The sequence below is a fragment of the Protopterus annectens genome, chromosome 6.part1, assembly GCF_019279795.1.
Source record: "Protopterus annectens isolate FY-2018-M chromosome 6.part1, PAN1.0, whole genome shotgun sequence".
In the NCBI taxonomy this organism is placed as follows: Eukaryota; Metazoa; Chordata; order Ceratodontiformes; family Protopteridae; genus Protopterus; species Protopterus annectens.
The window spans coordinates 414642687-414667840 of NC_056738.1; the positions used below are offsets into that span (position 1 = coordinate 414642687).

Below are 25154 nucleotides of genomic sequence, written 5' to 3' on the forward strand. Positions count from 1 at the left end.
TATTCCAACAGTGAGGTTTGTTTTAGTTGCTACCATACCTGCCAGACTTATTTAGCTATTGATTGTATAGGGACTTCAAATTCTGCTGTGGCCTCTGGGTTAAGGGGAACCTTGAATATTGACATTAATATGATGTTTGCCTTGGAGTATTTGATACTGGCTTAGCTGGGTTTTCTGGGTTGATTTTTTTTTACTTCAAAAGTTGACTGCTTTGTGATCCAACCTCAGCGTATGTGACATGGAGGGGTGTAGTGCTCTCCAATGTTGTTAGTCTGTTTGCTCCTGTGTTTAGAGCATATACTGTGTTCCAGGTTGTTGAAGGCAAAGCATTGTGCCTGTGAGCTTTAGGCAAAGTAAGCTTCCTGTCTAAAGTGGTAGTCACCCATGAATAGGGTGTTTGTATTGTATGGTGAGTGCCTGTAATAGGTTTAGGTAAGAGCTGATACTCTTAAGGGCATAGATGGTGACTTCTAGCTAGCCATGATATGGTAAGGGTAAGCACTTTCGTTTAGCTTGTGCTAAACTTTTTCGAACAAATTACACATCACTTCCTGTTAAATACTAACTGAACTAAATCAATTAACTCTAAAAAGACGAACAAACTGTGATGCAGTTAGAGACAGCAACAGTGCATCAACCACATATGTATATATATTATACTGTTTTATTTTTTAAAATAACATATGTAGATTTTGTTCAATACAATTCTTGCAGAGTATATATATTTCTATGTTAAAAAAATTGTGTTCAAATCTCTCAACAAGTAAAGTTAATCTAAACATATCAACTATCGGTGTGAAACTCATTTAAATTCATAGTTTTAGATGTTTTAAAATTGAATGCCAGGGGAGGGCCCTGGCAACCATTATTGGAGAAAATGGAATTGGAATGGCAAACAAGATTAAATGCTCAAAATTGGCCAGGTATGAATAGTGCCATTTCAATAGCAAGTATTTTAAAATTAAAATCACTAGAAAGATAGATAAAACATATAACATATAAAATATAAAATTTATTAGAGGTATTTTTGATAGTTTATATTTAACATAATGTTTACATATTTTCATATACTGCATTTAATGCTATAGTAGATTACTTGACATATACATTTTACTTATTTTATTTATTTATAATTCTAAATATAGTCATAGCTGTAGATGTACTTAATTATATAGGTATTTTTAAATCTGAGGTACGAAAACCTGATATGTTACATAGTGTATCTGTAAGGAAAGAGCTTTATGGTTTTATGTTTTTATGTTCTTCTTTATTGTTCCTAGTACTTTAATACCTTCAGTTTCGGATGTTTCACACCGGATAGTTGATATGTTTAGATTTACTTTACTTGTTGAGAGATTTGAACACAATTTTTTAACATAGAAATATATATACTCTGCAAGAATTTTATTGAACAAAATCTATATATGTTATTTTAAAAAATACAACCGTATAATATATATACATATGTGGTTGATACACTGTTGCTGTCTCTCTAACTGCATCACAGTTTGTTCGTCTTTTTAGAGTTAATTGATTTAGTTCAGTTAGTATTTAACAAACAGGAAGTGATGTGTAATTTGTTCGAAAAAGTTTAGCACAAGCTAAACGAAAGTGCTTACGGATTGTATTATCGTATCATTGTTTTATGTGAAATATATTTGTTTTATTTTGATTTGAAGTAAAACCGTTTTTCAGCTATTTTTTCGTTGGGTTATTTGTCGGTGTGGCTCTTATAGTCTTAATGATATGGTAAGGGACCTGGTCTGTGGTGACTTACACGTGGATGAGCTTCAAGGTATTCTGTTTAACCTGTAGCTATATTGCTAATGTAGACATCTCTGACCTTGGCATCAGTCTCTGCTGTTGCTCTAAATATATGGAAGGCTATGTAGCCTTGCACTGTTTGTGTATGTTTCATGGCTTTAAGCATATTTGTCATGACATACATGTCTACGTTCTTTGAAGTGAGTGAAGGGTGTGGAGTTAGGCTGCTGGTATTCAGCAGTAACACCTGAAGATTGCTTGGACATTTCTATGCTGGAGGTAGTATTTTTTTTTTTTTTTTTCTTTCCCTCAAAGGAGTGGATAAAGTGTTGTCCTGTATCTGAAAGCTTAGGCGGAACAATTGCAGTCCATCCCTGACAAAGCAGTGTGGTCTGACCATGTCCTCCCATGCTGACCTATTTGATCCCCCTGGAGTGATGCCTAGTGCCTGAAACAAAGGCGATCATTAAAATCTATCACTTTATGTTCATACTGTGGCATCTTTGAAGGTAGAATACTGCTCAGTGCAAGGTTTGTCCCCATCGGACTCTGAGATCCATTCTCTTCATATAGTCAGTTTGAGGTAGATCTGCTGTCATTTTACGCCTACATGGATTGATAATATCCTATTGATACCTGGGATGCAGTGACTTAAGAGCATTGTATTGTGGATCCTGGCTCTAGATTGGCAACCAACAGTTGTCTTGTCTAACATGGTGCATGGGGCATTTGTTGCACAATGGTCTTTCCATTGACAAGAGTATTTGTTAATGTATGCTTGCCTTATGGGTTTTGCTGTTTGAGACCATTGGGTTTAGGCTTGTGTTAGTAAAGTCAGAAGTGACTAATTTCATGACACCCATGCAGACGGGAGCTGATAAGTTCGACTGCTGAATCCTAGACTTAGGCACTGTACAAGCACATCCACTCGTGCATGAATCGTGCCATCCGTAATAAAACCAAAATGCTCTCCCCCAAAAAAGGGAAGCCAATCTCGTGGTCCCCTGCCATAAACAAGCTATACAACAGAAAGAAGAAACTGTTGCAGAAGAGGGAAATCCCAGGATTCAAAACTCCCTTACCAGCCTAAGTAAGAAGCTGAGAGCCCTCATAAAATCCTCCAAAGCTAGTTACGTAAATAAAATTGCTAAAGATTCCAAAGACAACCACAAGGCATTCTATAATTGTCAAGAATCTAAATGGCAACTGCTCTGAGCTATAACAGAATGGCATTAAATGTACGGATCCCAAGGATATTGCCAATATCCTGGCAGATCGATTTCGTGCCAACTTCACCCCCCCCCCTCACAGCCCCTAAAGGGCCCATCACAATACCAAAAGATTGCCAAATTCCGGTAATCACGGTCACAAAGGTAACAACCGCACTCTTCAAAGCTAAGAATACAGCATCCATGGGACCAGATGACATCCCGGGTACCTCACCGAAGTGTCATGTGTAATCATAGCCTCACCTCAGGCTTCATGCCCACTGAGTGACACACTGCTAGTTATCCCATTTCACAAGGGGGGATCCAGTCTGACGAGCTTGATCTACAAGGTCATGGAACGCATTATCATGGAACTTAAAAACAAAGACCATTGGCAACCTTCAAACATGACTCAACCCAGTTTGGGTTGGTGAAGGGCCGATCTTGTCTCCTGAACCTGATTAACTTCTAATCGGTCTCCAGAGCTGTGGATGAGGGTAAGATGGTCCACACAGCCTATCTGGACCTCGCCAAGGCCTTTGACACCATCCCCCCTCTCTAGAATCCTAGATCAACTTACTAAGCTGGGCATAAATCCCTACATCACTTGTGTTGTCACCTGGCTTACTGACAGCTACTTTTACAGTCTGGGTTCTGAGTCAAAGTCCAGCTTCAGACAGGTGACGAGTGGAGTACCTCAGGGTTCAGTCCTGGGGCCTGTCTTGTTTGGCTTCTACGTCTCTCTGAAGCACAGGCCAACACTAAGGGACTCTGGCTAACAAAGTTTGCAGATGACTGCAAACTGGGAGCCATTATTGAATCCCCAAATGATGTGGATATTCTACAAAAGGGCTTTACAGAAACAGATGCTTGGTGCCAGAGCCATGGGCTCAAGCTTAATGCCAAGAAGTGTATAGTTATCCACTGTGGGGGAAAAACTATGTACCCATGAATTGCCACAGGTGGCAGTACACTAAACAGTGTGATGAGAGACTTGGGGACACAGGTGGACAGTGGTCTCGCCTTCGATAACCACATTGCCACAACAGTCAGGAAATCCTATGTGGCACACCATCACTAAGGGCTTTTCATCCAGAAAAAGGTCATTGTCCCACTGTACTCATCCCTCATTAGACCCATTATAGAGTACAACACCCTGTTTGGTATGTACCTCACAAGACATTTGCAACAGCTGGAAAGGCTGCAGAAATAACTCACTAAAAGAATCGCAGGCCTAAAGCAGATGCCCTATGCTGACGGTCTAAAAAAAAAAAAAACTGCAGCTGTAGTTTGTGGCATATAGTCTACTCAGAGGTGATCTCTGCTCAACATACAAGGCCATGTCAAACCCTGAGCTGTTGGACATGCTCCATTTAAAGAAATCCAATCCCTCAGAGCCACACTCTGCAGTGATCTAAACCTTATCACAATGAACAAAACGTGCTAGAGGGATAGGTTCATGACCCAGAGACTCACCATACTCTGGAATTGCTTGACATGTATGGGCAGTCTGAGTATCTCCTTGGCCCTCTTCAAAAGGAACCTTGACAATTGGATGGGAGATGGGGAAATTCACCCCAGGGATCAGGTCAGTCACTCTGCTAGTCAGGGGTCCAGGGAAATAAATATTGTGGGAAGAGATATCCAGGGAATTATGGCTAGGCTTGTACAGGCCGTAGGGCCAATAGCATAATACCAACCTATGTAAGATTGTTTTTGGTGCATTAGCAATTTGATGAGGAGCAGTGTTATAGATCGATAGCTTTGGGGAGGTCCTTAAGGTTTGGGAAGATTTATTTTGGGCACCTCCAAATAAGTCAGTATGTATAAGGTGTGAGGGATGTAGTCTGGGTATTCCTGACAGCTTTGTAAAAGATTTTTGCCTCCAAGGAAGTTCTACATTTATATCTATTGCGTACTGTTCTTTAACGAGCAGCTGTTTGAGAAAATGATTGCTACATTGCCTTAGGATGCCCAAATCTACCAAGCTGGCTAGAGACATTTGGAAATTGCATATCCATTTTGTCTGGTCCAGTAATTGGTGGGCTGTTTAGGATTGAGGATTGGATTTCAACAAACTTCTCCTGGAGTACCTTTGGAGGTTATGGGCGCAATGTTTTAGTACCAGTGTATGGTAATGCTATTCTATATGCAAGCTAGTTGCTGTTAAGATGAATACTGCACATTGCCACATAGTCAAACAGGATTTGGCCCTAATCCTAACTTTATAGGGAAATTTTACAGTTCATATGTTTGCTGCTGTACAGGGCTCTGTTAACTACTGCTGCCCAGTGAGCAGCTCTGCATAGATATGCCTGATTTATAGCAGAAGAAAACTTAAACCGACTCCTATGCCCTCTAGCCAAAAACATCCACAGTTTGAGCCCCCTAGAGTGCTTCTTACCTCATGGATGATCCTAGAATTTATTACTGTAAAAGCACAGCAAAAGCAGCTCTCATGTGCTGATTAAACCAACTACTAAACTTAAGTTCCTGACTAATTTGCAGTTCTGCAAGGTGATTTGGAGGCAAACAGAACTAGAAAAGCCAACAAATGACTGCTACAATTAAATGTGCTTTAAAAATGGTGTAATAGTAGTGATCATTGTGTATAGCACTGTATAATGCAGTAAATCAAGAAAGTCTAGCAAATGTGTTCTACAGTATATTGCAGGCAGTCTGAACATTAAAGACCATGCTCATACTCAAGCATGTTTGTGGTACAATGTCAGTTTTGTGATGCTCCCCCTCTTTAGTGAGTTACAGTACAATTAGTGGGTGGAGTTGATGGATTGTCTCCCCCTTGATGCTTCATGATACTGAATCTGTCCTTTTTGGTAGCATTTTAGTTACCATGCCATTACCAGCTGCCCTTCATTATAAACCTTGGCAAACTGGATTCAGTGTCTGTACAACTAGCAGCAAACATGCCCAGCAATTTAGGTTTTAACACCAACTTTAAATTCATGTTCTGTAAATGTGAGAAATGTACTTTGTCAGCACAACTAATGCTTGATCAGATCTGCCCACCAGGCTGGTTACCTTGTCTCTCCATTTCTCTCGGATTCAGCTGCATTCCACAACCATTCCATACCAATCCATCTGGTCTTCTGAGGGCTTTTAAAAATTTCAAAAGTCCTTTGCTTAGCTAATGTTGAAAGCCATATTTGTCCATGATTTTCAAAGCTGTCAACCTATGTATAGATAATCTACTACTAAAATAGGCATTGATATTCAAGACTGCTGTGGTGTAACACTTGTTTTTCTTAGTTTGTGGTTTATAGTTACCAGCAGGTAGGAGTAAGAGTAGGTCTGCAATGTAACAATTTATTGGTGTCCAGTGCAGCAAAGTTGAATTGGATGACTGCTGTTATAATGAAGCTGTAGGAGATGTCCACGCTGACACATTTGATTCTTCCTGTTGCCTTCATGCAACTTACGTTACTGGTCAATGCTAGGTGCCTGATCAAACTCCATACCCTACAGTCTCAGTCTGGATAATGTAGACATCTGTGCTGTTGGACTTTATTTAAAGCCTCAAGGTATTCCAGCAGTGGAAGGCTGAGTGCCTTCCAAACATTTAGACCAACAGCACAGGCAAGGGCCAAAGGTAGATGTCTCTCTCTAATTTGTTAGCAAATACAACTGTGGTGGCTTTACTGGATGATGTCCTGGAGTTCATCCATGTCAGTCTCCACAGATTGTTTCCTACCATGTTCTGACCAGCTACAGGTCATAACTCTTAACTAGACCTACTAGAGGCACTCTCCATCCAACCAAATACCCTGTTAATGGGAGACTCTATTCCTTTTTAGACTGGGAAACCTACACTGCCTCTCTAACTCACAGGCCCAAAGTTTCCTGGACTAAACACACACAGGACCAGATAATGCACAAACTAACCAGAGGATCAAACTTCTCCGCTAGTACTCCCCAACATGGGCGCATTGCACCCTCCTAGGCACATCCTTATGGGTGAAGTTGAAATAAAAATGAACCTGGAAAGCACAACTAACCCAGTAACTGTTGAGAACTAATATTAAACTACATTCTACTAAGTGACAGTTTGTCAAAATTCACAGCTCCCCAAACCCTGAACACTACCTATGCAGACGTATTTACAGAAACCTTGTGCAGACATGTAAATGGCTGCATTGAGGTTGCTATAACTACCAGACGTAAGCCCAGATTAGCACAAAAAACACTTGTAGAATCTTTACCATAACAGGCTATATAACAAAGTAAAAAGTCATGGTCAAAATCAGAGCAACTCTGAGACTAGCTCTGATTCAACTGAACAAACTGAGGTGTAAATTTCAACAAAGCCAGTTTTGATGGCCAGGCTAAGGACAATCACAGGGCCTTTTTCAACTGTCAGGAACTTTGGAGGCAATACTCAGCAGTATACAGAACTGGTAGTAAAATGGTACAATCTTCAATGACCAGGGATGAGTTGGCAAACCTGCTGGCTGATAACTTTATCTCTAACTTCACTCCCTCCCACTACTGTGAGAAATCCCTTCTAGCATATCTCCCCCATCCCACCCAAACTATCAAAAAGGCGCAGGTCCTGGAGGTGCTCACTAAGGCCTGAAGCACTGCTTCAATGGGCTTGACGATAACCCTGGTTGGCTCCTGAATAGCCTAAAACATGATCTTGCAGGACCACTTGAGGCACTCAACTACAGCCTCAATACAGGTTACATACCAGGTGAATGGAGTGCCACAACAGTTATCCCTGTTAAGGGTGGACCATCAGCTGACCTCAGGAACTACAGACCCATCAGTCTAAGCTTGATATGCAAAGCAATGGAACAAATTACCATGGAAATGATTAGAAAAGACATTGCCAGCCTACAAAAACTAGACCCATCCCAATTTGACTGTAAGGGAAGATTTTTCCTACTTAACCTGGTAGACTACTTTGAGAAGGTTACCATAGCTAAGGATGAGGGGAAAATGGTGCACACAGCTTGGCTTGACATTGGCAAGGTGTTTGATACAGTACTCCATTCAGGAACTGACTGTCTCAGAAGTAGGCATAAATCCCTAGATAACGTACTGGAGTGCCAGCTGGCTCACTGGACCCAAGAAGTAAGAATCGGTGAGACCACCTCCATTTAAAACTAGTCACCAGCAGAGTTCTCCAGGGTTCCGGACTCGTTGCTGTTTGGCATTTGTTTCTCTGAAGTCAAGGCCGACATCAGCTCTCTGGCTCATTTTGCAGATGAGTAAGTTTGGAGTGATCTGATTCCCCCACAACACCAACATCCTGCAGGAATCTAACAAATGATGTGAATGCTGTGGATTAAAACTCTGCAAATAAATGCATTATGATTTCCTTTGGGAAATCATCCACCCAAGCAAATTAGTTCATTGATGAAACCATCCCCAAGCAGATAATCTGGGAACATGTGTAGACAGTAATTTGGCATATGACCAACATGTATCCATTTTCTTGCCCAGCTCCTAAAGCAATGGTATGGCATCCAGGTTCAGGTAATAGTACCACTTAGCTTTTCAGACCCATCATAGAGTACAGTTCCCCCTTTGGCATGCACACAAGCAGGCTTGTTGGAATGTCCTCCGGTTCCCCACCAGGAGAATCCAGAGAATGAATACCCTGTCCTACAGCTTACCTTAAGGTCGTATATCAATACTCTGTCCTAAAGGTTGCTGAGACTATTTATGCCTAGCAGAAAAGCCGCCTCTGAAGCTCTGTTGCACATCCGCAAGGCAAACAGCACCAGAAACTTTAGATCCAAGAACCTGAACTTTGCCTGTGATGTAAATAGACCACGCTGGAGCAGCAGATGTTTCAAGGGATCCCCCTGCTATGGAAGAAGCTAGTCTATGTGAAGAAGAGTTCACCCTTCACCCTATTCAAAAGAAGCCTCCATCATTGGATGGGAAATTGCAGATTACTACATGGTCTGGCACCTACGTCTCTGGAGAAAGGTTGACCAGTAAGTAAATTAATCCCCAACTGATATACCTCTCTAACCTTTGATTACCTCTTGACCAACATACCCTGCAGTACATGTCCAAGGAACTCTGACAAAACTGGGTTACGTTGCATGGCTAGGCTTGTAGACAGACTAGGTAGTCAGCCTAGTATAAACCTATGAAAAGTGCTGTTCACATTACCATTGTAGATCATACCCTTGAAGCATAAAATTAAACTGCTCCATGGTCCAGGTTTAAATATCATGGGCTTCACACACAATTGTTAAACCACTTTTTAAATGTAATCTCTCTCCTTCCACATAGTGTAAGGTATGAGCTATGGTGATGCCTGCACAAGTTTGCTGTAACTGATGCAGGAAACCATCCCATTGGCTTCTCTCATAATTTATAAAATTATGAAATGGACATGTCCCCCTGACAGTGAAAGTTAACTTGCATTGTTTAGTCTATTATGGCTTTATAGGTTTGCTTAAATTGGTGTACTTCTGGGGATGACTGCCATTGGGTTAATTCTGTCCATGCTGTCTCAACACTAAGATGTTCAATAAAATTTGCTACATTAGTCATTGTTAAACTTGCCAGCTTTAAGCATTAGTTATAATACTGAATTTCTTTTACTCGAGTTGATTGTAGATTATCTAACTTTCCTAGAGTCCCTACTATGTCCCTTTGTCCTCTTGGATGTGAAGATAAGGGTTTGTGGCTTAACAAGTCTGTGACTGCAAACTGGGTGCTAATTCCCCCCTCGAACCTTTTCATTCACTATGGTGGTCAAGATGACACCTAGTGTTCTGCATATGACTTAAACTTGATACAGAAAGTAGTCACATTTAAGTCTTCCCTACTTATTTGCATGGATCCCTGCAATAAGGCACTTCTGTTGGCAAACCAGTACCTGATCAAAAGACCGTTAATTGTGAGGAAGTATCACTGCCTAGTTGTGTCTTGAATATCACTATTTGCCTGCCTTACCAGACCGGTCATGCAACATAATGCCAGGTCTGAAACGCACGTCCAGGTTGAAAGAATCAAAGGTTAGGCTTCAGTGGCTGCCCAGTAGTTCCACTTTCCCATCTGTGAAGCTCTAACAACATTTGGACTAAAAGGCTATGTTTTTACTACGTTTTCCCCATCTCAGACATTTGTATTATGATCGCTTTAACACTCTGCTTATCGAATACTTGTAAACGGGGTTCATTTGAGGGATACTCATTGCTCAAAAGGTTTCCTAGGTAATTTACAAATTTCTTTAATGCTGGCTTGTTTCCTAGTTTTACTGGATGTGTTCACAAAACATTTAGAATTAGGGCAGCCGTGATGGGCAAGGTAAATGTGTTGGCAGTACTTGCATGGCTGTACATGGTCAGACCACATGCCGAGTTACTAGCTTGCAATTTGCTGGAGGTGGTACTAACTGTCGGATTTAGTGGACTGAGATGGGTGTTTGAGTTAAGTGTCCAGAGACTAAGCTGTGGCATAAGGATGGTTTCTATAAATTTGGTGTAATAGCTATGTTTGGATCACTTTCTGAATTGATTTTCAGGTTGTATGGAACTGGTAATGGTAGAACCCCCCAGGTTTTATGGTTACTGTAGAAAAGGAGGTTGGTACTGTAGAGTTCTTTGGGGACACGAGCATAATTTGATGCTGGCTTTAAATAGAAGTGCTGGAGGCAGCTGTGTAGAGGTATACATTAGTTTCAGTTTTGAGGCTAGATCTGCACATTTTTTAATTTGTAGCACTTGTTTTAAGAACCATATAATAGTGATGTCATAGGGTAGGACGGCAAATTGGTAAGCAAAACTACTTAGTTTGTGCAACTTGTGCCTTACTGGGAGGCCATATTCCATGTGTGATGATGGCAGTCCTTTTGTTTTGGCCAACTTGGTCTAAAACCAAAACTTTCAGAGCTAAGGTTTATTTTCCTCTTAGAATGAGGTGAAATTCTGGTCCAGCGTGGTAAATGTATTGTAGCTCAGTGTGTTCTTTTTAAGAGCTATTCCAGTCAGCACGTGCAAGCGAGTGCCATTTTGTAGTGAGCAGCAGAGGTATAAGCATGCATGTATGTACTAGTCAGTCACTTATTTAATGTTACCATTCTCCATCCTGATATTGTTTGTAAAACTACTTAAACGAACATCCAGCCTCATCATCCTATTGAATATACACAAGACAAGTGACCTGGTGTCAAAATGGTATCCAGAGTAAAACTACAAGACCATGAGGCAGGAGTTGCATTTGGAGGAATATACAGGAGTGGATCATCCGTAATCTGACTCGCTAGTGGGTCAGAGATAAATCCCAGGTACTAAAACTTGCTTAAATTATTGATTTTTTTTTTTTTTTATTTTTACTCCATGAATATAAAACAAAGCATTCAAACCATTTAAAACTACTTGCTAATTAAATGAAATGTTCAAAGTTACAATGTTAAAAATACTCTGCTTACAAAAGTGCTTGCAGTAACTTCTGAATCGCATAAAAATGTATAAAAAATGGAAAAGTACTGTTTTGTGCTTTTTTAAATTGACTAAAGCTATTTGAGATATCTGGTGTGTGCAAAATGTTCACAAGTGTGTGTGCAGTATTACAGTACAGTTTCACAGACAGCTGTTATTTCAAAGTTTATGGTACAGTTGAATTTTTAAAGTACCTAGTGTGTATGCATAATTACAAAAGCATTTTGTTGGCATGGCAGAAAGATTTCTCAGAACTGCTCCATTTGTGTTTGATAATGTTGCTGAAAATTGAGTGTGAGCATGTGTACGATATTTTCATACAGGTTTTTTCTGACAGACGCATGTACAAAGGCATTTATTCTGATGAATTTAGCTGGTTCAGAAGCCATTGAAAGGGAGTGTTTATTTGTGTGTGCCCTAGCTGTGTGTGCAGGGGAGGTGGAAAACCACCATATAGTGCTACCGTCTGAAACCCTGGAATATCCAGAGTGCTTAAAACAAATTTAAAGAAATGTGTAACCCCCAAACGAAATTTACAATGGAAATGCACATTTTACACAAGGGATTAAAAGCCTGGTGAAACTTTTGCAGCATATATAACTGACTTGAAAAACAAGGCAAAAACGTGCAGGTTTGGTGATTTGAGAGATGAGTTAAGAGGCTTGTCTGTGAAATTAAAGATGATTCAGTGAGAGATTTTGCTTTGAGACGGTGATTTAACTTTGATTAAAGCCACAGAGATTTGTTAGATATGTGAGCTCACAGAAAAGCACACTGATGTCATTACAAATGAGAAATGCATGCTTCCAGTGCTAATGTTGATAGTTTGCAGCATTTGGTTAAAAGATGCAGGCCCAAGGGTGGGGCAGCCTCAGTGAAACTCATAGACTTTCTAGCAAATTCCAGGGCAGTTTTAGTAAAATCCAGAGCATGCTCAGTGAAGCACAGGGTGACTCAGCAAAATCAGTGTCCCTATCTAGCCTCAGTCAACTGTTGTAATTGTGGTGGTAATCATGAACCTTATGTGCTTAGCTTTTGGTCAGCAGTGCCGCATATGTTGTGGAATAATTTCAAAAGACTTTGTAAATCAAGAGGCCCATTCTTAAGAGAACATTCAAAGAGACAAGTTAAACTAGAAAGCTCCAACCCTACATTTTGTTTATGCCGTCGTGCTTGGTGAAACTGTCAATGCAGTAGATTTGTGGGCGAAGAATTCAGTATTGTGTGCTGTTCTGATTAATGGGAGACCTGCAGAGCTGAAGTTGATACTGGTTCAAAGTGCAGTGTTATGTCGGCAGGAATGTTTGCCAGTGTAAGAGGTAGTGAAAAGCTTGATGTGGCAAAGTGTGAAGCTTGTTGCTTATGGTGGTGAAACTCAAACCAAGGGCTCAGTAAGTGCATTCATGTTGCTCTTCAGGGAACAGCTATGGCTTGCAATTTTACATAGTCAAAAGATATGTACAGTCATTTAGGGCTCGGATCATTTGAAAATGGGACTGCTTTCATTTAGTGCAGAAGTCCACCATGTAAGCATGCGCAACCATGATTTTGCACAAATTTTTTCTGTTTATGCTAATCTTTTTGAAGAAAAGTTAGGCAAACTCCCAGTTGGGTACTCCATGACATTAGACCCTGTAGTAAGCCCAGTTCAGACCAGCAAGGAAAGTTCCAGTAGCCTTGCAAGGCAGAGTTGAAACTGAGCTAGACAGAATGGTATGCCTAGGAGTAATTTGTCCCGTAGAAGAATCAGCTGAATGGGTATCCTCCTCCATGGTGGTAGCTCAGATATTCTAGTATGTATTGACCCAAGAGACTTGAACAAAGCACTAAAATGACCTCATCCAATGCATACAGTCAAAGTTGCTGCTCATTATGCCAAATGCCACTTTTTTTCTGTCTTCGATGCAAAAAGTTCATTTTGGCAATCCATGTGCTGTTACAGTAGATATTCTTGTAGGAGGCAATGGTGAAGTCTAACCTGATGGAAACCTCAGGAAAGTTCTGGAACGTGCTCGTGAAGTGAATCTTAAGTGGTTTCCTCAAATTGTAAGTTCAGCCTACAAGTTGTGGGTCATTTGTTTTGGTGCAGGCTTATGACCAGATCCTTACAAGCAAACTGCAGTACTTGAGATGCTTAAGCTCCCGATGGTGTGACCTTATTTGGGCAAGTTCATTTCAAATTTGAGTGCACTTTCAACACTAAGAGCTGGCATGCAGAGATTTAACTTGGTCCTGGTCAGAACATCATCAGAGCATTTGATGTCCTGAAACAGAGAATTGCCAGTCCACCCACTATTAAGATATGATGTGCACAAACTTGTAACTCATGATGCTTTTGAAGTTTGGTCTTGGTGCAGTTATTCTTTGAGGGTAGACCAGTAGTCTGTGTATCTAGAACTTTAGCCTAAACTGAAATGTAGTATGCGCAGAGCTCTTGGCAATTTTTTGCATATTCGACGTTCCATGATATTTATGGCTGACCTAGTCAAATTGAGACTGACCACCAGCCTTTGGTCACTATTTTGAAAAAGCCAATGCACGCAGCTCTTGCCAGATTTGCAATTTCAGCATGAGTTGCAAAGTACAATTTGCACTTGGCTTACACAAGGCAATCTTTAGCTTTCTCAACTACCTTGGTTGACAGTAGCTTCAAATATTTTTGAATTGGAATGGTCAACATTACTTGGTATTAGTAGACTCTCATTTAAATTGGTTCAAAATTGACCTACTTCCTAATCTCTCCAGTACTGTCATTACTAAGTTGGAGATGTATTCTGTCTATGGTAGTCACAAACTCAATTCTGATAATGGTGCACAGTTTACAAGGCAGTAGTTCAAGATTTGCTGAAACATGGGACTTTGAACTGCACGTTCTGCCAAGCCATTTGACTGCTCCTGCAAAGTGCAAAACAGCTGTTGGAAAAGTCTATAAAAATGACAATACTGATTTTTCTAAATCTCAAACATTCCTTGAGACAATCTTCTTGGTTCACCTGTCCAGAGGTTAATGTAGAGACAAATCAGTAGGAATTTGTTGGTTCTTGGTGCTAAAAACAAAGCAGTAAAAACTCCACTACTAAAGTTTGTCCCAACAGTCTTCCAGTGATACCAGTGAATCTCTAAATCCATTAAAAGGAGATATGAGGATGCAGACAGCTAAAGGATTTGACCGATTTGAAGTTACGAAACCTGTGAAGAACCAAGATTCATGGAGTCGCAAAGCATGGAATTCAGGTGGAATCGGAAACATTGCTACCAGTGTCTGAGCCAGTGTTGAAACATTTTGCTTGTAACAGACTAATTGTGATTTGTCCATTGTTCCTGTTCCAGAGCATTTCATTGCCTGTTCCTGAAAGTAATCCCTGAAAACATGGCTCTCAACCTCTTGAAGCAAGAAGTCCATGTACAAAGTCATAAATAATGGATGGACAAAGGCCCCAAAATAGACGCTTTTTTAAATATTGCTCAACTTAAAATCGGTAGAATAGATTTTGCATTAGCATACATTTTTGGAGGGGTATGAAGTCAAACTCAAATGTCATTTGCTGACTTCAGTCCTCACTGATTTGCCAGAAAGCCACAAGTTTGAAAAAATGGACAAAAATGAGGCAAGAATCTGGACTTTCTGCGAAAATATGTACAATTGAGAGGTATGCCCCAAAATCCTCAAGAACATTCCCCAGTGACTGTCCCTTTTGCTAAACCCAGTTCTAGTTGTCCTATTACAGGGTTAGGTCGCATCTCAAGACCTAATCCTAAATACACAGCAACCTGGACATGATTGTGTATATTTACATAATTTGCATGCTCAAGATTGTCATTGTTTGCATGACCAACTAGTTGGAGGAAAGATGTAGTTCAGTGAATGTTCCTTTAAGAGATATTCCAGTCAGTGAGCACGTGCAAGCAAGAGTGCCATTTTGTAGTGAGCAGCAAAGGTGTACGCATGCATGCGTTAGTCAGTTCATATAATTGTAGTGTTCATCCTAATATTTGTGTGTGATTAAACTACTTAAATGAGCACCCAGCCTCATTGTCTGGAATATACACAAGACGAGTGACGTGTAGCATGTGATTGAGTTTTTCCTAGTGTCACTGGTAGCTCCAGTTAGGATTTGCTTCAGGTTATGCATTGGCCGATTGCTTTAGTTTAGCAGAGAATTTTTTTAAGGTCTGTTAGTGTGCTGCTGAGGTAGTCTTTAGGTGACCTGTATGCGCTTTTAACAGTAGTACTGAGAATTATATTGTGGGATTAATGAATGCCAAAACATCCCTCGGTAATGCTCTGAATGGAGTGCAGGAGGAGGTGTGCCAGTTTAGAAAATTGCGTATTTTAGAGGTCTGCAGAGGTGTTCATGAAGTCAATGGCTGACTGTCAACAGCTGTTGTCATTCTTTTAATGGCTCATGTTTAAAACAACCCTTGGTGTTTATGTAAATATCCATGGGTATTTAATTGTGTTAACAGTACAAGCTGTGTGACTTTGGTATTTTTCATGTTGGCAAGTCTTTGGTTTTCCATTCATGGTCATACCCCAGGCTTCCTTGTAGAGCCCCCTTGTGTGCTGTGATCCAACTTCTATAAGTATACTTGGAGGTGCAGTAACTAGTGAGTGCCTTCTAGCACGTCTAACCTTTCTTTGGCATCTTCTAGACTGGAAGAAACCAATCTAATTTTTTAGCTAATATTGCTGATTTAATGCCAGCTGCTTTCTGTTGATATTCCAAGTTGTATACTCATGTACTGGTTTTCAGTGCCATTAGCCCTGTTTGTGCCTTTTAGAAGTATGCCTGCAGGTGGTTCTGCAACTGATGGCATCATGTGGGTGAAGCGCACATGCCTTTCCATCTTGCTTTTGCCCAAGTTTTAAGCAAGTGAGACTGCTGTTTGGCATTTAGCACATAATTAACCTATGAGCTATTAAGCTGCTTCTGTAACAAGGATTTGACTGCTTTCATCTTTGTTTGCTTAAAGTTGCCCTTAGTCACTTAACCAGACTGCTTTGGAGAAAGTCTCCTTGGGTCTCCTGGGCTGCATGTCTAATTGCTTATGAACAGTAGTGTGAAAGAATTGGAACTAATTTTAATCAAACCAACCAGAATGTAGAGATCTGACCATACAGCTCAACAGTCCAGAGTTTTGTAGAATGTTCATACTTTGCCTTTTTGATCCGTTTGGTTTTCTGGCAAATTGAGGATTACAACTGCAAAATAATGCATTGAGTTTTGAACTTTATGCCCTTCAGAAAATGCATGCTATAGCAAAGCTCATTCTGACAGCTTTGAATTTAAGAACATTTAAAATTGCCCTGATTTTTGTCCTTTGTCCCCCATCATCTTTGGCCTTGTTCAGAATTCTTTCACTAAGATTGAGAGATATACATCAGACTTATCTAAAACTTCCCCTTGGTACATTTTTGAACTTGAAATCCTGCTTTCTAAAATTCATGCTACCCTATCTGCCACTATGGCAAGTTCTTCTGCTCCAACATTTTTGGGTTACTTTTGATGCGTCAGAATTAAGCAGTCTTTGTTCTTGGTGATAGCAGCATGGTCTCAAGTTGGTCTCCAGTCCTGACCTACTTAGGTCCTTGTCTCCAGCTTTTGAGAAGTCAGCTGAAGCCATTGTTGGGGCTCAAGGCAAAGGTCTCATGCAACCTCTCCCTTCCATTCTGATCTGGAGGTCCTGTTGGAGTTTTCTTGACTGACACACCTGTCACTTGCCTCTGTTCCACCAACTCTGTCAATTTGTTGACCCATGCCTTTGACTGTAAAGGCATCACTTATGTGGCATCTTTCTTGGAACTGTATTACAAAGTACGTTTTACTGATGCTGATTTATTTCAATGCCTGCCTTTAAGTGCTGGTGTATTTTACTGATAACCAATGAGATGTTTTGATGGTGATCCTCTGCTACTGTTTTTTGTGCTGGCTCCATCAATGTACCATCTGATTGTGAAGTTAAAGGACCTTTGGCAGGAGACTTGTGGCAGTCTTAAATTCATCAGCCTCCTGTTGTGTACTACTAATAGGTCCTTAAGAGTGTACTTGTTGGGTTGAGTGGTGCAACCCACTAAAAGGCCTGGGAAGGTCCTAGCCAAGACTCTAGCTTTCTAGATTCCCTTTTTTTGTATCTTTTAAGAGGAAGGAGCGTGCCCTATTTTCTGACCCAAATACTTCTGATTAGGAGAGTATTGCAATTGATGCAACAAAATGAAGGAAGGTTTACTTTCAGACACTTCCATTTTCTTTGGGCTACAGCAAGCCTGCAGACTTAAGTCCTAGGTTTCTTTCTTGGATACTTTAAAGGATGTTGCCACTTTTCTTCTGAAAAAATGAACACCGTAGCCCCAGTACTTGAAAGCAGTGTGACCACCTGGGTGGTCACTTCAGCCAGAGACTCTAAGTTGATTCCTCTGCCTCTGTAGCAGTCATGAGAATAACCTTTCCAAGTTCCCAACCATCCACCCTTGAGACTGAACTTAGAGCAGTAGATAGGATTTAAACCCTAATTGTTTTGCTGCTTTGTAGATGCTGAACTTGAACATTCATTTCCAAAGGAGTCCAGCTGATGAAATGAATTGAGGTTACCAAATGGGACAAACTATAGACAAGGCCACTACTTCAAACATGTTGGACCATGTTAACAGAAATTGCTTAAGCAGCAAGATCTAGCATTATTTTGCTTTGGCATTCTTGGCTGCGTTTTAGTTGTCAGTGACCTTTCAAGATGCCCCCTGTGTTGATCCACTGTTAGAGTAATTGAGCACCTTGAATAATGGAAAAGCATGGTAAAATGTTGCTATTGTGGTGGTTAGATTTTCTTGAACAACGTAGGCAAGTTAGGGATGTGGTTCACTTGTGGCAGTCAAAAGTAACTGGAGAAAGCTGGAAAAATTGGTTTATAGAGGGGTCGGGGGTCATAAAGGTTTCTTAGCCCTTTGGTCTCTAGTCCTGAGACCTAATCCATTTTCTCAAACTTTGCCAACTACAGGTTGGTTAGGAAAATACCCAAAGGTATGTGAATTTCCTTTCCAGCATCTGCATTCTTGAGTGCCCCATCCCTTCAAAAGCTGGAGAAAGTAGGGAGATGTCAAGCCTCTTAATCATTATAGGGCCCACCAGAAACCTGAGGTTTTATTCTGGTTTCATTGTGGTGATAGAAGATGGGGCTTAAACTGGATCTTGGGTATTCCTTTGGTCTCTGTGTAATCTACCCTTGCCTTTCATAAGGGGACTGGATATGCTATTTAGACCACTGAAATGCCTACCTGTCTGTTGGCAAGGGTTATGAGAGGTGAACTGGGTCAAAGCTAGTCATTGCACATTGAGGACTTTACCTTTGGTCTGTTAGTTACCAGGCAGTTAATTTGCATATGCATAGCTACAGGGAGCCCAGAGACTATTGGCTAGCTAGTTCTGTAGATTGATGGATGTGAAAAGTCTGTGCTTAGCATTCATTTTTGAGGGATAACTAATCTTTATAGTTAAATACATTTGTATTAATTTTAGCCTCTGACATGAAATGCTTAACACAACAGTCTAAACACTTATCCTCTGGAAGACTGTTCATTTACCCATCTCTGACGTGGGGGGTACTACAACGGGCAACCATTTCAGGTGACTTGGTGTCTGACTCGTTCACACATACTTGGAAATAGGAGCACTTTTGATATTGACCAGTCAAGAAGCAAGCCTTGAGGATTTCATTTTGCCAGTTATATATGTATTTATACACTTAACTATTCCCATCCTACTCCACAATTCTTCTAAAGCATATGCTTGCTTCCAACATTCTGACCCTCTTCCTGACCCTCACTCTTTACCTTAATCCTACCTGATAAAGTAATGTGGTAGAGTACATTTTTTAATTGCGTATTCTATTGCACGATTTTATTGTATCTACCTGTCTACTCATGGGGAGCAGTCTTGTTTATTCCTTTTGCTAAGATAATTTCAGATTTGTTTTCCACAAGGAATTGGTTGCACTCCATAACAGTGCTGTAGGCAGCCATTTAATATACTTTGAATCAGTTTGCTTCTCGTCTGTGAATTGAGTACTTTTTGGTGTATGGGCATGAAGACTGCTCAGAGTTTGTGGACAGAATCAAATCCATTTTCCTCATTGATAACTGCTGCAGTAGCCTTAGCTATATGGGTTGGCTTCAGGGCACCTTCCGCATGCCCAAGCTTATTAAAAGGCAGGCTTGGCTATGTAGCCCTTCAGAGCTTTACTACTGCAAAAGAGTTGCTCCTTACTTTCGAGGATTGTTTTGTGCTGGGCATGCAAGTTCCTTTGAATGGGGGGGGGGGTGCTACCATTTTCTTTTACTGTTCAGGAAGGTTATTTTTAAGTTGGTGTTTTGTTTGAACACTGTCATTAGACTAGCTCTTAAATGGAGAGCTTGTTTTTGTTTAAAAGTGGTAAGTATCTGAAAACACTTTCTCTACTTAAAAAAAATACTTTTGTGGGTGGCATTGTGCAAGTGCTCTTCACTTTTTTTGTTCCCGTCTAAAATAACTTGACTGTTTTATTGCCATTTGCTTCTTGGCTTCCCCAGGAAAGCTGCACTTTTTGGCTTTACCATGGAACTATGGGTAATCCTCCTTGCAGCAACAAAAAAAAGTTCAGCAAACTGCTTTTGCCACCACAGCAGGCTAGCAGTTTGTATTAGTAGCAGGTGGATGGCTACTGTGGCCATTCATTGTACTTAATTTGCCCTGGATCCTAGCCTCTATGGAGTGTGGGTTATCCATATCCTCCATGGCTGTTGGGGTCCACTCATTGGGCTTGGGGGAGCCACTTTTTCATAGCAGAGGGGCAGGGGAAGGTCCATGGCTAAGTAGTGGAGTCTGTCTATAGACCATTTCATGCCTACCCTAATAACCCTATCTAGAATTTCACAAACTGTAGCAAGGAAACCCTAAAGCAGTTAACAAGCCTCTGGAAGCAGGAAACTCACAGGATGGACAAGATAAAACAAATAGAAGTATAATAGATTCCAACAAGTGCTTTTGCCTGACAATTCAAAGACTTTATCAAGATAAAATAGCAGCCAGGGAGTATACACTTGAATAGCACCGCCCAACCAATCAAAATACACATTAATTAAAACTTTAATGCAGAAATTGTTAAAAAGAATATAAAACAATTTTGGACAATCTAATATTCTACCAATTTCAGTAATAAATATATAAAATATCTATTTTTCTAGTGCCTTTAATTTTAAGCATGCAAGGGGCAAGTGGTCACTAATCCCAGGCCACTGCAATGCATTGGTTCTCAATTGCCATAATGGTTCATGTATTTCCAACTGTAAATGTGTTTCCAACTGTAAATGTGTAAGTACACCCCTTGGATCAATTAATGATTCCACAGTCATAAATTTAAAAACGTGGCCTGAAACTGCTAACAATGTCTAGCTAAGACATTGGTGTAATTAGGTCCGTCTCTCAAGTGCTCTTAGCTCGAGGTTTCAATTTTCTTTTCTGTGTAGAAAGCTGGACATTTCGTACAACATGCACAATAGACTATATCTGTTAAACATGAGCATTTCTTATTAGGTCTTGTCATAACACCATTTATATTAAAACAAGACCTTTCCATTATATACGAATAAAATTTACACAAACCACATTTTGCTATGGAACCCCTTTGTCACGAGATGCAAGCTCTAACATTCTTGAGACAGTGGTCCTTCCAATGCACAGTAATTGACCCATTACTAATATACTGCTCGATATCATTACAAGAGGCCAAAATAACCCAGTTCTTGCATAGAATCCCGGCCACATAACAGCTGTCAACATATGTAGTGATAAAGGCAGATTGAAAATTGCCTTGCCCAGTACTAGATAATTTTCCCCCTGCTCCTAGGGGCCAGGCTGACAATTAACCTGGGAATCTCATCACCTGTTACACAGCCGTCCACAGAATCCTGGTCAGTAGCTAAAATAGCTGGGAAATGGCCCCTTTCTCTCAATCCTGTCCAACATTATCTCATTTATTAATACAGAAGGGTATTCTCTCCAAGAACATACCCTTGAGTAGCTCAAACTCAACCAAAAACACATTGGCCTCAAGGGCAAGATGAGATAGACTGGGAGAGAATAAGTATGCCCATTCAGTTAACTAGGTTTACTTTGAAGGTGGCAAGGGTGCTACTGACATGCACTGGCAATTTTGTTTCATGTGAGGGATATGTTGGGATACAAATCTGATGCCATTGTACCTTATCTGCTGATGGTGTAGCTCCTGTAGCAGATTTGATGGGCAGTTCTGTGAAGAAATAGATCAAATATGATTGGCCTTTTCATAGTACAAAAGGCTAGAGCTAGATCTGCACAGTGGAGTGTGTAAGAGACGAGTACAGAGAAAGGGCAGCCTGTCTTTCTTGATGGCCAAGATTTGAGTCCACTGATATTTAGCTATGAATCTGGGATGTCAAGTTGTGTGATAAGATAAATGCCAAAAGGTGCGTTACATTCTGTGGGTGACATGAGACCTGAATAAAGGGGAGTTGAGACTTTGGATGGGCCAGATAAAAGGCTTTCCAAAGTACTGTAGAGACATGATTAAACGATTTGAGGAATTAAATACAGTACGCAAATCCCTTGTAACAGTGTCTGATTGGAGGGGGTGCATCTCCTATGTGCAAGTGAAACTTCTGTTTACTTGTCCTCACACCAGTTAACATTGTCTTGAGTGGTGTTGGAGCAACAAGAGTCACTGAAGGTTGAATTACCATACCCATTTACAGACAGCTATATCTGCTGGCCTGAAGGTCTAAAAATGCATGCAAAATGGGAAAGGGCCTAAAACTGAGCCCTATGGTAAATCACTGGTAATGTCTGCTTTCACTGACATTTGAGCTGAGCTAGTCAGCCAGCAAATTTGCTATGTCACTGTGCTCAGGTATGGTGGCACCAGTGACCACCAGTTCAGGACGCTGCTTAATTTGAGTTTTTGGACGTAGCTGTAGAAGGCTTCATGTTTCTTTAGCATATGAGGTTATCTTTACCTCTTAATTGGCCTTGTTGGACTATCATGGGAGTTGCTCCTTCTGATTTTTAACAGTTTTTTCCTTTTGTTATATACCCTATTAAGGTTAATATTCTACCAGTGTAGTTTGTTTTGGGCTTTTAATAGGTACAGCAACATCTATACAGCTATTTACATTGTTGTAAGTCTCTGAACAGTTCCACATGGGTTGTTGTGAACTCTGGTTTGGGAGGGGCATTGAATTTTGACAATCACTTAATGGAATGTAGTTTTCTTTGGAATAGCCAACTGTTGCATGATTTGCTGGGATTAGAGTTGATTTTTTATCTAAGGAGACAGCTTTGTGGTCTGACCTCACCAATGACACAGTAGCAGTTTTCCAAGCTATAGGAAAGTAACCAGTGAAGAGGCCAAGTTTCAGTAGGAGTTCAGAAAGGCCAGATTTGCCACTGATCAGGCAACCAGGTGTATTGTCAGGGCCCGTGGATGAAGCACTTGTTTTTGAAAGGGTTGAGAGAGCTTGTTCCATAGCAATTAAAGGGAGTGCCTAAGATTGTGGTACCTGTGGGATAGGTAAACTATGGGTGGAGTACAATTTGCATTAAATTTGTGGGCTAAGATCTTTGCTGTTTCCTTTGAGTCAGTGTAGTAGTGTGGACTAGCTCCGAACACTGTTATTATTTTCCTGACTAAAAAGATTGATATTTTTAGTTTTAGTAGCCAAGTTAATACTCTGAGCTTTGTAATGGTTCCCTTAAGGGCACAATTAAGCAAACAAATCTTGTGGTAGGTAGAACGAGACCTCTTGATTATGAAGTAGTTTTTCTGTTTAATTTTATTTGGGTATTCCACCGCATAGATGCTTGCAATTATTTGTTGCAGATAGGGACTGACTTAATACAATTATTTGTGGGAATAGAATTCTGAGGCATAGACAGCAGCTTTAGCAATAGTGTCCTTCAGAGGTGGATTATAATGGAATTATCATGGAGTAATTGAGGATTTGCCTTGAACCCCTAAACCGATATATACAAGGGAAGTGCCACCAGTTTTAAAGGAAAAGGTCTTTAAATTATGGCCTGGTTCAACAAGACATGATGCATATGGAGTTGTGCAAGTTTTGTCGTCTTTGCATTTAGGATGAGTTGTGATTCAGAACTATTTTTCCACTTTTGAGAATGCTTCTTGGGTAATAAACTGTAAATATTGGAGAGGATGCAGCACGTGTTAAGGTTGAATCTGCATATTGGACAGAGGATGCATGTCCAGTGGTATTTTGTAGTTTGTGAAAAGATTAAATAGAAGTGGCCCAAGGATGGATCCCTGTGGAGACACAGATTCATAGGAAGTGGAGATGTATTTTGCCATAGGACTGCTTGTTTCCATCCTGTAAGATGAGCTTTGAACCAGGTGATGGGGCAACTAAGGTTAAATTCTGTTAGTGTTTAATGTAGTTTAGTGTCAAATGCCTTTAACAGGTCAAGGAAAGTAAAGGAGACTAAAACCACTCTTCCTGTAACTGTTGATGGTGTCTGAAGGATAGAAGGGCAGTGGAGGTGTTGTGGTAGGGGCAAAAGCCATGCTGTGATTTGGAAAGGAGGTTGAGACGAGACGTGATAACAGTTGGTCTAAAATTGTAAAGTTCTGTTGAGCTACCCTCTATGTAAAATGATATGGTATCATCTTCATATTGATGGTATTTGTTCTGTTTATAGATGCGAACTGAGCATGTAATGGCTTCAGCTGCTATTTTTAGGAATTCTGTGGGGAGTTTAAGGTTTTTTATAACATTAACTGGAACTGGATGAAAGAAAGAGGTGTTCCTGGAGGTGGGTTTAGGAGCATCTAGGGGGATGCTGGTAGAATATTTTGTGAGCTAGTATGGATTCTGTGAAGTATTTGAATAGGGTTTCTATATCACGTAAGTTGGGTTGTAGGGGATGGGGTACTGGTACTGCAAGGCTTGGAGTATTTGATAGCAGCCCAGAACTTTTTAGGATTGTTTTATTGAACATGTACTGTGGTAGAAATGTATTTTAACTAACTTTTTTTCTTTGCCAAGTGTCTAAGTTGGTAGGCTTGTTTTGTTTTCTGGGATTTATCTTTTTGTCCAGTGCCATGCTTTATCCTGCTGTTTTAGAAGAGATTTTGTATCTTTGGGTAGCTATGCTGCATAGTTTCAGTCCTAATGATCCTAGTCTATGCCAATTCATCAAGGATGTTTTAAAGTTCAGTTGAAATTCTGTGGCTTAATAGAGTTGGAGATATTTGTGGTTTCCAGTCACAAGAGTTGAGTGTGGGTATGAGTGTTTGGGGGCAGAAGTTATTTTCGCATCTAATAGTGAGGTATCTTAATGTTTTTCTGGATGAGTTTTTCTTCCAAGGAAGGTTGGGAGATGGTTGCTTAGGCTGTCAGAGACTGGCTTCCTGTAGTGAAGGCCTGGGCCTATTGGTAAGTATCCGATAGAGAATGGGTTCTCTTTTTGTGCATTTATCTCTCCTTGTGGGTGCGTGGATAATTTGAAGCTTTGAAGGTTAATATGGACAGTTGGGGATCTATTGTTACAGGAGGTCCAATCAATATTGGGGTCCCCATGATAGTTTCTTGAGGTAGGGCTGTGGAAGCCTAGTAAAGAGCTCTAGTGAAGATGTTCTCTTCATGGGAAATGTAAATGCGAAGTAAAGATGTTTGTGTTTATCTTCAGTTTACCTAGTATAATTTCAGATTTGCCAAAGTCAGGAGTGGTAGGATGAA

The 25154-nt window shown here is 40.4% G+C and overlaps 1 protein-coding gene across 2 annotated transcripts in view; it reads left to right on the plus strand.

The window, feature by feature from the left end:
- The window catches only part of SPDYC (speedy/RINGO cell cycle regulator family member C), a 688680-nt gene that overhangs the window by 231920 nt on the left and 431606 nt on the right, over positions 1 to 25154 (plus strand). The gene's annotated exons all lie outside the window — the stretch shown is intronic.